The sequence below is a fragment of the Mandrillus leucophaeus genome, unplaced genomic scaffold (genome assembly GCF_000951045.1).
Source record: "Mandrillus leucophaeus isolate KB7577 unplaced genomic scaffold, Mleu.le_1.0 Scaffold513, whole genome shotgun sequence".
In the NCBI taxonomy this organism is placed as follows: Eukaryota; Metazoa; Chordata; class Mammalia; order Primates; family Cercopithecidae; genus Mandrillus; species Mandrillus leucophaeus.
The window spans coordinates 442,550-455,839 of NW_012105509.1; the positions used below are offsets into that span (position 1 = coordinate 442,550).

The window sequence follows — 13,290 nt, forward strand, 5'->3', positions numbered from 1 at the left end:
TGTGATTGACTCTGTCAGTCACAAAGCAAGGCTCCAGGTTCTTCAAAAGCAAGCAGGGAGTCATCCAGACTCACTCAGTTGTCCTGTGTTCTACACACACTCCGTAACTTCCCTCCTTCCAAAGATACAATTCTAGGCCAGGCTCAGTGGTTCATGCCTATAATCCCAGCCAGGGCAGGGGAGTCATTTGAGGTCAGGAGTTTGAGACCAGCGTGGCGGCCCACATGGTGATACCTGTCTCTACTAAAAATATAAAAATTAGCCAGGCGTGGTGGTGCACGTCTGTAGTCCCAGCTACTTGGGAGGCTGAGGCGCGAGAATTGCTTGAACCCAGGAGGTGGTGGTTGCAGTGAGCCAAGATCGCGTCACTGGGCAACAGAGTGAGACTCTCTCAAAAACAAACAAACAAAAAACCAAAAACAAAGATACAATTCTAACCATAAGAACCAGGAGTATATTCACAAGTGTAATGAGTTTGGTAGTCAACGCTCTTTTAACCCAACTCAATGGACTATTACTTTGACATGCCAAGAGCCAACCATGATATGGTTGAAAGAGCTTTTGCATTAGAATATAAAGACTGCTTCAACTCCCAGCTCTGCCATGTTCTAGCTGTGTTACCTTGGAAAAATCACTTGGCCTCTCTAAATCTTCATTGGTAAAATTAGGATAATTACACTTACCTTCTAGGATGGAGTTTCCTATTGATAAAATGTAAATTATAATGCCTACCTCTTGGGGTCATGGAGATTTAAATTATTTTGACAAAGATAATTTATGGGAAAAATATATATGTATAAGTATGTATATCCCAAGCTGGGAACTTCTTCCCTCCTTTTTGCTTGCTAATTAAGAGTCATAAATAAAATGCTGATGAGCTGCAGTCTGCCGTCTGTGCTGTAGCTGGAGGGCTGTTTTGACTTAGCCTGACAAATGGCTAACCAGCCGCTCCCACTATGCCCAACTCAAGTGTTCAGCACTGAGAAATCCAGCTACTGCCAACAGCATCTTATAAACTTGTCACTATTTACTTACTTGGTGACAGTGTTTTTGTTCAGTGATCATCCCTGAGATTTTACTCGTCAGGGTGTGTCTGTTTCTCTCAAAATGCCAAAATGCCATTTAAATATAATCCTTTCTCAAACCACATGAAAATAGTGAAGGTCTCTAAATGAGACTTGATGCCCTTGTAGTTCATCCCCATTGCAGTGCAGTTGGGATGGGATGTTGTCTTTACAAAGCAGTAGCTGCATGTGCACAGGGCTTTATTAAATGGACATAAACTTCAGAGCTGCTTCAGTAAGCTACTAGTCGGGATTTCCAGGTAACCTGTTGAGTGGTGTGCTAGAGACAGCTCATACAAGCTTGGAAGAACTGATAGTTACATTTTCAGGAATTTTGCAAGGTGGTTGAAATCATGTTGGTAGAGTGAAATTGGCCATGGTGAGAGTGTTGACACCATGGAAATTAGCAAACACTACAAATTCAGGCATTTTCTCCCAGAGGGCTGGTTGCTAAACATTTACCAGCTCAGCACTCTACAGTATAACCAAATCTTTGTGCACCTGGGTAAAATGCAGATGTGACTGAGAATGGGAGAAGGGGCATCCCAAATCAGAAGTATAAATAAAACCATGATGCAGGACTCACTTTTCTTGAGTCCCTGCTGTGTGCCAGGTTCTATGCTAGCCTAGATTGAGACTGACATATATCAGGAGGTACCTAGCAAATTAACGATGTGGGGCCTAACAAAAATGTATTCATATGAAGGACAGAGAGCCTCCTAGGAGCTTGACTGCAAGTTGGTCATGGGAAGGAGGGAATAATGCTAGTTATAACATGGTACTTATCACTCAGGTTTTGAGCTAGGCCCTAGCTGAGATTTGTAGAGGGTGGGTTGGGGAAAGCTTTAAGTGAAAAACAGAAAAGGTTGCTTTGGGATAACTCTGTAGGACAAGATGGCATTGTTTGGATTTGGCATCTTGTTTGTTCCAGGACCTCAGCTGCAGTAGTTTTGGGACAGCAGAGGCTTGGCTGACCCACAGAGTGCAGTGGGGTGGGCTCCCTTGCGAGCTCTTTTGCAAGAGCACTTTGTGGAGGACCACAGTGTGAACAAAGAGGGGGAAAAGGACAGTAGAATTTATTTTGATGACCCCATATGTACTGGTAAGGCAAAGGGGTAGCTGGTTGCACATATATTTTTTCAACTTATCCTCACAATACCCTTATGAGAAAAGCATTATCATATCCTCTTTGTAGGTGAAGAAACTGAGGCTTGGAGGGTCCGAATAACTTGCCCAGTATTACAGAAAGTAAGTGGCAGATCTGGGATTCACACATGGGGCTGACTGCAAACCCTTCATGGAGCCTCTGTGACCACCCTGAATTCATGTCTGCATATTCATTTATCTTTTTCTTCTAATTTTTGGGGAAGAAGTGTCTCTCTTCTTTCCAAGGTCAACCTTTCCACTCCTGCCTGTACCTGCCTGAATTCTGTACCTTCCTAATTCTTGCTCTAGGGTCTTTGTAAAGCACCCAATTGCTCTATTGTGCATCTTTAGCTTTTCTTCTGTCAGTTTATTCATTAATCTTTGCCATCTATTAACAGAAATGAGTGACTGTGTGGGGACTTTCTTAGCCTTCTCTCTTAGCCTTTCTGTTGTACTGAACACAGAACACATTCTCCTTTATTCTTGAAACTCTCAACTTTCCAGCTTCTGTGATTGGTTTTTCTCTTCCCTCTCTGGTTATTCTTCTGATCACTTCTGGCTCTTCTCCCTTTCCCAACCCATGAAATAGAAGCATTACTCCAAGAGTCTGGTGTTGGCTGTCTTCTCCTTCTTGTGGTCCCCATGACCTCAGCACTTTATGCAGACAAATATATGAATATATCTACAGCTCTAGTTAGGAAATGAGCAGAAGTAATCCAACTGGGTCCCCAGGACCAAGAGCAGTCTCTGGCATGTAGTGGGTACTCAATAAACAGTAGGGATTTCAGGTGAAGAGAACATTGTGAACAGAGGCTGTGCATGTATGTATTGATTTATTTGGAGGATACCCCTTTCAGGCTCTTGAACTCCTCAAACTCAGGAACTGTGCCTTTTCCTCTTTTTTAATTTTCTGATCCAGCATAGTACATAGTAGCTGTTCAATAAATGTTTGCTGAATGAATGAATGAGTCCAAGGTTGATGATAAATTGATGCAAAATTGCGGCAGTCCTTATATAGGAATTTATGCTTTACTGTATGTGCAGTGGGCTTGCAGCCATGCAAGGCTTTTTCTCATTTGAGTAACTCAATTGAAGCTGAGCTTCAGGATGACTCATCTGGCTGCCGTCAGCATTGAAACCTTGTGCCATCTTCCTCCCTTGCCCTTGCTGTTCCATCTCTAATCAGTGGCCCAATCTTGTTGATTTTACTTCCACGTGTGGCTTTTTGGCTCGCATTTGTGTTTTTGTTTCTGTTCTCATGGCCACCTCCCAAGGTCAGCTCTAATTACCTCTTGTCTGGATGTCAGCATAGGTCACTCCCCACTCTGGTCGCTGTTGATCCCTTTTCTGTAAGCCACGGGCTTGGCTATGCTACTGATGACTGGCTCTGTTTGAAAAAAAGAAAACAGAACAAAGCAGAATTGGTTCTGGGAAAGCAAGGATAAAGAGGGCTAAAGTAACACTCCATTATCTGCCTTTAATCCCACAGGCCCTTAAAGCTGTTGCCTGCTTTGGGTTTTACCCTTGAGTTGCTTGAGTGGGCTTATCCCCTCATTGCTCCTTATAACAAAGAGTAGGATCCATTCTCACAATAAAGTTAAATTGTAGGGAAAGAAAGCAGACCAATGGGAAGCTTGTGCTTGACTATGTTGTTGAAAAGAGGCAAAGGAAATGGAAGAACAATCCTTCAGAGAAGGGAGAACAAGAGAAGGGAAAATGTAAAAGAGGAGATAGGAGAAGGCCATTAAGATAATAATTCTAGATGGAAGGAAGAAAAAAAGGAGAGAAGACCAGAGCTGAGCTCCTGCCATTTTTCATAGCTAATTATGATTAAATGGGCCGTTTCTGAAAATGCTCAATAAATGTGCACTGTTACCTTAAGATTTGCTCTATTGCTGTGCATTGCATGGGCATTGCATGAACTTTATCGGTCCAGAATTTTACCTAATAAAACAGTGAGCTAATGGACTTTAGGGGGCCTCTCTGGGGACTCTTGAGCTTAAGCAATTTAGGTCAGTGTTATGCAAAGTGTGATCTGCCTTCTGCAAGGAGGTAAGTACAGAAATCCACAGTCTGTATTTAGAAACTTTATAGCATTGCACATTGCTACAATGATGTGCAGGAGGTGGGTGGTACCAGTCGAGAGAGCCAGAGCCAGAGAGATCGTGGGCATTTCTTCCCATTTTTGCAGCTCAGTACTTCACTGTGGTAGCTTGAAATCAGCCATAATGGGAGGTATTTTTATCATGCAAATTGACAAATGCTACAAATCAGGACTCCTCCCACCCTTAAGAACCGGGTGCTAAACATTTGCGGCACGCCACTGCTTGGCTGAGAAGTCCAAGCATCTGATGAGGAAATACTATGGAACGGCATGTTGTTCCACTTTCTTGGTGAGTTACTTGTGACTGGAACTGCCTACCCAGACATGCATGGTAGGATCACCTATCTGTCAACAAAGGAATAGAGGAAATTGGCCCTTCACCATAGGGAGTTTGAAATGCCCTGCCCTAGATCACCTTCAGCTTGTTCTGAGATCCAACAGAGTATTTCAACAGAGGTCTTCATGATAACCAAATGGAATAGCCCACTGGTTTAGAAACCTCCTACTCCAGATTTTGAGTCCTATAAGACAGTTAGGATCAAGGGTAGCTGTGGGAGACCCAGCTGGGGCAGAGAAGCCAAATGTGAAATAGCAGAAGGTATGTGTATTAGTCTGTTAGGGCTGCCATGAAAAATACCAAAGAATTGGTGGTATAAACAACAGAACTTTTTTTTTTTTCCACAGCTCTGGAGGCTGTAAGTCCAAGATCAAGGTGATGGCAGACTTAGTTTCTCTTGAGGCCACTCTCCTTGCCCTGCAGATGGCCGCCTTCTTGCTGTGTCCTCACATGGTCTTTTCTCATTTGCATGCAAATATAGAAACCCTGGTGTCTCCTCCTCTTCTTACGAGGATACCAATCCTCACCCTTATTACCTCATTTAACTACAATGATCCCTTAAAGGCTCTATCTTGAAATACAGTCACCTTGGGGGTTGGGACTTTATACAAAATTTGGGAGGACACAACCCCGTCTGTGTCAGTGTGTCCCTGTGCTTTACCTGTCGGGGCTCACTCTGCATTCCAATCAAGCACAGTGTAGTGGGTCACAAGACTGAAGACAAGGAGGTTTGACCTGACTCCCAGGTCTGCCTTCCCGTTGGCTGTGTGTCTTCCGGCACCTTAATCTTTCTTATCCTGCATTATTCATCTGTAAGATGAATATAATACAAGGGCTTCCCTCACAGTGTAGTTATGAAGATCAAGTGAAGTCACGGACGTAAGCTTTTAGCACAGTGTCTGGCCCATGATAGGTGCTTAATAAATGTATACTTTTAATTTATGGTTTTGCTCTATTGCTGTGCATTTCATATGCAGTATATTTTTAGGTCACAGAGGAGGTCTAGGTGTGGAGAGCTGATGCAGAGTCTTCTGTCTCATTTTTAGATCCCCAATCTATGGTCCTCATCTTCAGTGTCACGGGTAAGAAAAGACCAAGGTTTTTCTGACACCCCCTGTTTTACACATTCCCTCTGAACTTGCTAAGGCCGACTCTGAGTGGAGAGCCACGATTTCTTGAAGATCGGTAATGCCAAAGAATCCAAAGGCATCACTTGTAAACCAATGCCCCAGTGGCCTGGCCTGCAGTGGGGTAAGAGGCATCAGAAAACACACAGGAACTGAGAGTCAATGCACTGTAAAGAGAACCAGCTCCCTCGAAGGGGCTAATTTTCCCAGTGTGTGAATAAATTATGTAAATAAATATCTGTACATATTTATAACCTCTGCTTCTGAAAGATCCACCTAGGTGAATTTATTTGACTTTTACCCACTAGGAGAAGTTTGTTTAAACAGTATTATCAAGAAAAATCATGTAGTCAAATTGTTAGACTTTAAAGACAAAATGGGCAGTTTTATACATGAGGAAACTAATATGTTTTAAAAAATTTCCTGGTGTATTAATTTGAAGACGAAAAGTTTTAAATTAAACACACAAAAATAAGATTCTTAGATGAAAAATAAAGTATATGATACCTCGTTCAATATTCTTTTGGATAATTCAAATTTTGGTGATCAGAAAAAAAGATGCATAGGCTTTTACTGTATAAGATCTTGCCAACATGCTATGCCCTTTACTGCCTGGCATTGATTTTCCCTCTCACCCACTCCAGGCATTCTCACTTCTGTTGGATGCCCCTTCTACTTTCTAGCAATCTCCAGCCTCATCAAGGGCTATCCCTCCTCCAGTTCCTGCCTGAAGTCCTGTCTCTCTGATCTTGTCTTCCCTGACTACTCCTGCTTGGAAAGAAATCTTCCTCACCCGAATCACTCTAGCACTTTTACTATGTATTGTTAATTTGCCAACTAATCTCATCCACCTTTGCAATGCCTTTCATGATATCACCTTGAATTGCATGGTTTTAGGGCTTGTCTATCTTTTTAAGCTGCAGGTACCCTGAGAAAGGGACCTCATCTTACTCTTTGACACTCCTCCCCCGTTTAATGATAATTAGCTGTGTGCCTTTTATAGAGTAGGATGTCAGTGAATGTCACAGAGTTGATCTGCTTTTTCCTGAAATGGTTAAGATCATTTTATGTTAATAAGTGTGTGTCTAGTCAAACTTATAGCAGTAAGCACTGAGGCTTTTTCTTTTTTAATTGTAGATACCAAGCTGGAATTCTCTAGTAAATGCTCCTGGAATGTAATCTGGGGGTGCCATTGTTCCAGTGAGTTACAGTAATTTTTAAATCTAACTCTGGTGTGAAAGAGACCTGGGTTGAGTTCTAGTTTTCTTGGTTACCAGCTGTCTCACCTTGGGTAAATTACTACCTCTCTGTGATGGTTAATTTTAGGTGTCAACTTAACTAGGTTAAGGGATTCCCAGACAGTTGGTAAAGCATTATTTCTGGGTAAGTCTGTGAAGTTGTTTCTGGGAGAGACTGACATTTGAGTCAGTGGACTGAGAAAGGAAGATCTGCTCTCACCCAGTGTGGATGGGCACCGTCAAATCAGCTGAGGGCCTGGAGAGAACCAAAAGGCAGGGAAAAGGCGAATTTGCTCTCTCTTCCGGAGCTTCTCCTGCCTTGTACATGAGGACTTCAGGGTCTCTGGCCTTCAGACTCTGGGAGTTTTGAACAGGCAGCCCCGAGGTTCTCAGGCCTTTGGCCTCTGATCAAGAGTTACATCATTGTCTTCACTGGTTCTGAGGCCTTGGGACTTGGACTGAGCTATACCACTGACTCCTCTGGTTCTCCAGCTTGCAGACTACCTATCGTGGGCTTCTCAGCCTCCATAATCACATGACCCAGTTTCCATAATAACCCTGCTCTTGTCTGTCTGTCTGTCTGTCTATCTATCTATCTATCTATCTATCTATCTATCTATCTATCTATCTATCCATCCATCCATTCTATTGGTTCTGTTTCTCTGGAGAACTTTGACTAATATACTCTCTGAAGCCCAGTTTCTTCATCTGTTAAGTGTGAGTAATAATAACACCTTATCCCATAAGGTGGTGGCAAAGGAGTAAAATAGAAATAGTAGCACTCAATGAATATTAGATTTTTTATCATTAATATTACTGTGACACACAGAGATCAAAAAGTAGAAAACTTACCCATAGCTGTCAGTCTCCGTTCATCTGAAACAAGGGTAAAGAGTAAGACCGGGCCGGGCGTGGTGGCTCATGCTTGTAATCCCAGCACTTTGGGAGGCCGAGGCGGGTGGATCACGAGGTCAAGAGATGGAGACCATCCTGGCCAGCATGGTGAAACCTCATCTTTACTAAAAATACAAAAAAAAAAAAAAAAAAAAAAAATTGGCTGGGCATGGTAGTGTGTACCTGTAGTTCCAGCTACTCTGGAGGCTGAGTCAGGAGAATTGCTCGAACCCTTGAACCCAGGAGGCGGAGGTTACAGTGAGCTGGGATCGTGCCACTGCACTCTAGCCTGGCAACGGAGTGAGACTCCATCTCAAAAAAAAAAAAAAAAAGTAAGACTGGCACACCATTGGCGAGTTGGCCATGCAGGAGCTGGGTCTTCGCTTCCCTGTGCCCAGGGCTGCTGGATAAGGAATATAATATTTCCTGTGCAGAATTCAGAAGGAAGACTTTCCCGTCTAGGAAGAGTTGACTTGTGAACCACCTTTGGCCTCATGCTGTCATCACCTCCCCACATCCCACTTCCCTTTGTAAAGCATAAAACATTTTAATACCTACAAAACACTATATTTTGTGTTGTTACTCTGGAGTTGGGCAGGTTGCACTGTCAGTACAATCTTATTCATTAAAGATAAGTCAGCAGGACATTTGGCCTGGAATAAATGATGGAACAAAGTCAAACCATATTCAGTGTTTTCTCAGAGATGTTCAAGAAAAACAACAACTTTAGTGGAAGAAGAAGACAGGAGCCCAGGTCCTGTGTTTCACCAGGACAGCCGTGCAAAGCAGAGGCTGCCGAAAAGGTACAAAGTGGTTTGTCAGCTCTTCTGCATGTTCTAACAAATTAGACATGCATCCCAAAAGGTATACTACAATATTAAAGCTTATTTATACACACTGTAAAGTTTCCCCTGAGTGTCCTGGCAGGCACGTGCATGGCTGGGCAGTATCCGTGGACTGATTCCTTTGTGAATTACATGGAGCTGACAGGGCTGAAACCCACAGCTGACTTGTAGGAGGATGGAAGCTTGTGCTGGGTGAGGGGCTAGGCCCCTCTGTGTAAGTCATATTAATCTCCTCTGAGCAGAGTGGTACAAAATTACTAAAGCTGCTTCTTGAAGACACTTCTAACACAGTACCTAATGAAAATGTCAGGTGTGATGAGTTATTAGTTGCTGCACTGCTGTTCTGAAGTCCCAGGTATTTCTCTACCTGCTATCTGTGAACGTGAGTTTTGTGGGGAAGGCAGTCACAGGCTGAGGAAAGCATCAGCAGTCGTGTGTGCTGACAGGCCTGGAAAGTGAGTGAGGACAATGAAGCTGGTTGAAGTGCCCCAGGAAATGGCCAGACTTCCATAGTGGAGGTGAGGTGAAGAAGTGAGCCCTGGCAAAGGTGTGTGGGGAGAAGAAGCTGCCTGGTGTATGATGCTGAGTAATGATATAACCCAAATCATCTGACTCTGCAGATTTGAAAGTTGCTATTATTATTAAGAATTCAGATGGGAAAATAAATATGGTTTGGGTTATTTCCGTAGTCATTCCAGAAATCCAGGCTCAGTTTGGCATTTATTGACATAACTGTTTATTTTGGATCCGTGTAGAAGTTTGTGTCTTTCTGACTTGTATGATACTTCAGCCTTTCCTTGGAGTCTCTGCAGCTTCTCTTCCTCCCTTGCTCACATCCAGTCATTGTCAAATGGCTCTGTGCAAGTTAGTCTTTCTCGACCTCCATTTTTTTGGATCCTGCCTTTGTTCGATCTCGTTTCTCTTTGCCACCCTCCTTGCCTGTACTCTGTCCAGTCCAGGCCCTCTGGACCTCTTGCCTGGACCTCCAAGCTCTCCCTCCTCCCATCTCTTCCCTTTCAATCTTCCTACCCAGAGCACAGCAGTAGTGAGAGCTAACACCATTTAATAGGAACCCTTTCTATGCCAGGCCCTGAGGTTGCTATGTCACATACGTTATTTGTAATGTTTGCAATAACCCTGGAAATGGTATTATTACCTCCATTGTACAGTTTAGAAGGCACCAAAAGAAGGTACATAATGTGCCCACATTCATGCCAGCTAACGAGGGGCAAAACTAGAATGAGAACCCAGGGCCACTGGGTCCCTCAGTTCCTGCTATTCCCTAACCATGCTGCTTTCTCCGCTCAGAATCCTTCAGTGGCTCCCATTACCTAATAGATCAAGTCTGGGCTCCTTATCTTGGCTTCCAGGTCCTCTAAAATGTAGACTGCTAGGTTTCCAGGCTTTCCTCTCCACCCCTCACACATCCTGCTCTTTAGCCAAAAAAACAGACAAAAACCCCAAAACAAAAAAACATTTTTATTATACCCGTGCTTTCTTTCCTAAGTGCTTTTATATGTGCTATTTCTCCTGCCGGGAGCAGAGACTGTCACGCTTTCCTCTGTATAAGTAAATGTTGCCCAAGAAAACATTGAACAGAGTTGGGCTAGAGATCCATTTATTTTCTGGTTCACAAAGGGCATATTGGATCTTTATTAAATAGTCTAAAATGTCCTTTCAATAGTGTTTTTCTTTAATATCTTTTTAAAAGACATTTAAAGTGAATCAGAAAGCAATTAAATGATTAATTGCTGCGGCTGGATTCTGCTGCCCTCAGCCTCTGTGGATGCTATCTGACCGATTAACCTCCATTTCTGAGCTCTGTCTGATTGAGGGAAGCAGTGACGGAAAACGCTTGGCCTGTCACATGACTGATCCTTGCTGTCATGAGCCATCGTTTTCTAACTGCAAGCTTTCATTTTCAAAGCCCTGGCATGATTTCAGGAGCTGTAAACCCTCATGTGAGTAAGTGAGCAGTAAGAACTGGCAGTTTTTCAATCTTAAGTCTCTCCAGCTTTAAACCCACATTTAGCTGTGATTCTTTTTTTCTCCTTAAATTGGACATTTTTTTAGTGAATACTTTTTTGATAAATAAAGTGGGGTGAAGGTGAATTTGACTGAGACAGATATGGATTGGTCCATTTAGGGCTGACCCTGAAAAAAAAAAGTCATATCAGTCTTGACATTAATTCCGTAGTCAGAGTAGGTGAGAGAGGAGTGGATGAGTATATAGGGTTCCCAGCCTTCCCAGTACAACCATGGATTCTCGAGTTGGGGACATTAAAAATGTACATGAAGTTTATGATTTAACTGGTAGAGATGGCCCACAATGCCAATTTGGACAGGCATTACTCTAAATGTCTTGGGGAAGGTCAGGAGACATCTACTCCAAGGTGTGACTTCTAGGACAGTTTGTGGGGTATCAGGGAAGGATATATCATTGGAAAGATTTCTAGTTGCCATACATAAATAATTGGGCTTCAGTTTTAATGCAGAATTAACTCTTCTCAGTGTGTTATTAGCTGGACAATGCAATTATTACTTTATTTACGTTCGTGTTTATAGGTAATCTGAAAAGAAAAATGTGAATATAATATGAACTATCTCAAAGATTTGTCTCTGCTTGATAGTTTTATTTCAAATTTATATATCAAATGTTCCATTACCCTTTTTTCATTTTATTTTTTAGCTTTCAAAACAAATTAGCTAGAGGAGGAAAGAGGAGAGGGAGAAACTATGCACACCACCAGAATATTATAGTAGGCAATATCATGAAAGCAATGTTGGAACTTTATACCCAGGTTTTGATTGTGCATCTATCTCTTTGCTGCCTTCTCCTTTATCTTCATCTTTACCAAGTAATTATTGACCATCAAATGCCATTATGATACCGTCTTAAGAAATGGATGTAAAGAATTCTACAGGAAAAAAACCACATTGTTAGTGTATGAAATTTATTTAGAAGACAGTTACAGACACATATAAAAATGATAGCAGCTTATGTTTACGAAGCACTCACTATATGCCAAGCACTTTCTATTAGCTAATAATAATATTTGCTCATTTAATATTAGCTCAAATAGTAATATTACTATTATTAACTCATTTAATCCTCTCGACAACTGTATAGGGTAGGTACTATTATCCGTATTTTATGGATAAGGAAATTAAGTCAAAAAGAGATGAAATAATTTGTTTATAGTCATGTAGCTAGGAAGTGGTAGAGTCACACGTTGAACCCAGGCAGTCTGAATCTGGAATAATAATAATAATAAAAGGTATAACCAGGGTGGAAACTTATTTTGCTCTTTTCAGGTTTCCTAGACTTTCCATCACCACCAGTGAATTCCGAGTGACAGTAGTGTGGAATTTGGAAGAATGGAAGAGAAACTGAAGTAGAGAGATGGTGAAAGAGAAGAAAAAATGAAGAAAGATGCTTGCAAAAATACTGCCATGGGTCCTGAGATGAAGATTCTGGGAGGGTAGGTGTGGCAATATCTCCCGTTCTGTGCTTACCTGGGCCTCAGCTGGTACCAGCAGGCAGGCATGGGCAGTCAGTTAAGGAGTGTGGCTGGTGACTGGTGTGTCATGCATCGCACTGGTTTCCTGCTCCTCAGGCTGAAATGGATGCCCCTGACAGCTCCCTTTGAGTTCCTGTTCATCTGAAGTACACCATCCTTCTAGATCTGCTGTCACTTTCCTTCTGCAGAGCCACAGTGGGCTCCTGTCTTCTCAGACCTCTTCTCACCTCAAATCACTTAGGACACGGCCACCAGACAGGTTTGGGATTTCAGAACTTTGCAGATGTTAGAAAGGTAAAATGGTATATATTGCATATGTAGTATTTCTAGTAGAGTCTGGGTCAGCACCTCATAAGCAAATACATTAATATTTTGATCGCAACATATATGAATCATCATCCTCAGGTCAGTAGTGGCTATGCAGAACCTCATGTCAGAAAGGTCAGATTTTGGCCACCTATGGAGTTTTTATGTCAAATACGTGAAAAACTTTTGGTTGCAGGGCTTTTGGGATTTTGGAACTGAGGATAAGGTATCATGGACCATATCATTACCAGTTCCTTCCTCTTTCATCAAGGTCATGTGCATGAAGATGCTGACAAAGCTGTTCCTACACTTCCTGTGCTGACTGGGAAGGGATCTGATTCAGGCTGAGCCTTAAGAATCACAGTTCCAAGCTTTCTTCTCATTCCAGATTTTAGTCAGGAAAGTAGGCATTCTGGAAGTAGAGTCCATATCTACACTTTATACATTCCCTGTAGGTTTGATGAGCAAAAAGTAATAAAGGAAACACAAACTCAGAAAAGAAAAGGTTTTTCTAGGAAAGATCTATTTACCCTACTTAGGCCTCTACCCTTCTTCCCTTGGGAGTTTCTTAGCTTAACTTGCAGGATCACAGATTAAAGTACAATATAGCAAGTGTTATTAAAAACAACCTGTAAAACTGCATTATCCCAAAGATTTAGCAGCTAATTTTCTGTTGCCTTTAATTCTCACATCATTTTTTTTTCAGGG

At 42.2% G+C, this 13,290-nt stretch overlaps 1 long non-coding RNA gene across 1 annotated transcript in view; it reads left to right on the forward strand.

The window, feature by feature from the left end:
• The window catches only part of LOC105551260, an 84,907-nt gene that overhangs the window by 22,991 nt on the left and 48,626 nt on the right, over positions 1–13,290 (forward strand). The window contains exons 2-4 of the long non-coding RNA XR_001007844.1: positions 8,613–8,774; positions 12,071–12,237; positions 12,373–12,570. This is a non-coding gene — a long non-coding RNA (uncharacterized LOC105551260). The remainder of the gene's footprint in view (positions 1–8,612; positions 8,775–12,070; positions 12,238–12,372; positions 12,571–13,290) is intronic.